The sequence below is a fragment of the Nicotiana tabacum genome, chromosome 15 (assembly GCF_000715075.1).
Source record: "Nicotiana tabacum cultivar K326 chromosome 15, ASM71507v2, whole genome shotgun sequence".
In the NCBI taxonomy this organism is placed as follows: Eukaryota; Viridiplantae; Streptophyta; class Magnoliopsida; order Solanales; family Solanaceae; genus Nicotiana; species Nicotiana tabacum.
This window is the reverse complement of record NC_134094.1, coordinates 119,871,827-119,874,089: the sequence shown is the minus strand read 5'-3', so window position 1 is coordinate 119,874,089 and position 2,263 is coordinate 119,871,827. Positions and strand designations below refer to the sequence as shown.

The 2,263-nt window shown below is 38.6% G+C and overlaps 1 non-coding gene across 1 annotated transcript; it reads left to right on the top strand.

The window, feature by feature from the left end:
• The first annotated feature begins 515 nt into the window (after positions 1-515).
• LOC142169978 (small nucleolar RNA R71) lies at positions 516-622 on the top strand. The gene has a single exon (XR_012699597.1). It is a non-coding gene; the product is annotated as a small nucleolar RNA R71 (small nucleolar RNA).
• The last annotated feature ends 1,641 nt before the right edge of the window (positions 623-2,263 follow it).

The following is a 2,263-nucleotide window of genomic DNA, read 5'->3' as shown; positions in this document are numbered from 1 at the left end:
CAGGATTGTTGCTATTATTGTACTGCTCTTGTGCTGGTCTATATTATTGATTCTGTTGACCCCAATTCTGACCACCTTGCCTTTGTCCCCCATAGTTGGCTACATAGTTCATATCTTCCTGATAGTGCTGGTTGTCACCTTCCGTACTCCACGAGTATACATAAGGTTGGTTAATGCATGGTGTACATAAGCCCTCATTAGTTGAGTCAGCTATGTGTACTTGTTGCTTCTGACCTGATTCATCGATCTTTTTGGTGAGGATACTCATTTGCGTCATTAGAGTAGCCATATTTTTGGCTATAGAGTTATTTGGGTCCAAAGCCACAGAGTGAACTACAGGAGTAATCGTAGAGTCTCTTGTCATCCATCCTGAGTTTTGAGCTATTTTATCGAGTAGGATCTTGCATTCTCTTAATGATTTGCTCAAAAATGCTCCACTCATTGAGGCATCAACATTAGCCTTTAAGCTGTCTGCCAATCCCATGTAGAACCTCTGCCCTAACATTTGCTCTGGAATGCCATGATGTGGACACTTAACAATCATACCCTTGAACCTCTCCCACATTTTTTGTAGTGTTTCTGTTGGTCTTTGCCTGAAGCTCAATATCTCATTTATTTGCTTGGTAGTCTTATTGGGTGGGTAGAACTTGTTTACAAATTGCTTGACTAATTCCCTCCATGTAGTGATAGAGTTTATGGGGAGTGAATTAAACTAAGTCTGAGCTTCTCCCGTCACCGAGAATGGAAACAATAACAACTTTATTGCGTCCGGTGTCATATTAGGTTGCCTTTGTGTGACACATATCGACAGAAAATTTTTCAGATGCTACTGAGGATCTTCAATGTAAGACCCTGGAAACAGTCCCTTGTTCAGCAACAAATGTAGCATGTTGTTTATGATTTGAAATGATTCCGCTTGTATTTGAGGGACTGCAATTGCGGTCGCTAGATTTTTGGCGGTGGGTTATGCCCAATCATTCAAGGCTGCTTCTGGCACAAGAAGCGCCACACCCTGATTGTTCGGGTCATTATTTCTGTTATTTGGATTTTCTATTACGTCATCCATGTCTATTTCAGTTCGTTCTGTTGAGTTCTGTTGATGTCTGTCCTTCTTGTTTGCACGATTCAATGCCTTGAAAACTTTCTCAAGATCTGATAATGCTTCAAGCAATTCACCAGTTCTCGAGGAGTTCCTAGGCATGCACTTGTAACACCCAAGACTACAAACGTTAAATTTTTAATGTATTTGGTTTAAAAAATGAAGAAAATTGACTACACTAAGAATTCTAGCAATTCTTTTAGCTGCAATTAATACACCGTTAACTCCCCGACAACGGCGCCAAAATTTGATCACGCCCAACAATGCCTTATAAAAAGGACTAAGCGATCGTTGCAAATATATTCCGGCTAATAAGTCCGGAGTCGAATCCCACAGGGAATTAACCTATCAAACACAGCTACTAGACTCGCACGAACTCACACAATCAATCTTCAGAAATATTTAAGTGACAATTTGGATATTTACTAACTAAATATTACGTAATGAAAGTGCAACAATTAATAACTAACTACTACGGTTTGTAGACAAGAATTGAAATGATCTAAGGTTATGATTTCCCCTATTTTCGGAATCCTTTTCACTACGTCTTCTATAAATCTGCCTAAGTCTTCTCTATCGATCATGAGCACTTTGACTATCGTAACTCTCTCCTGAGTAATTACGATACTTTACTAGACATATTCTTCCGAATTACGCTAGCTGAAATTAATTACGGCTCACTCGGATTGTCCCAAGGTTTCGTTATCCCTAATGCTACCTTTAAACCCTTCGTATCGATCCCTCATATACGTTAGGAGTGATGTTGTTTAACAACTACCTAAATATGCATTCTCTCCCGAGTAATACATACTAAATAGGCACAGTCGATTGAGGGCCCTTTAATCAACAACAATAATACTAGTTGAACAAATAGAGAAAATACTACGGCAAATCTATATTAACGTAACAGGAAAATCATCCTCCAATAGGTTCCATCAAAACCCTAGATTATGAGTTTAGTTACTCATACTCATAGTCACAATATCCAAAGTATTTTGCATAATTAAATTACAAAGTAAGGATAAAGGGATGTATAAATCGATGATTCTAACTCCCAACGGGTGTTCCACGAGCTATCCTTGCCTCCAGTTGCATAAATCTTCAAAAGTGGTATTTTTAGGTCTATTTATATGTTTAGGAAAAAACCTAAACGTATAGGCCAAG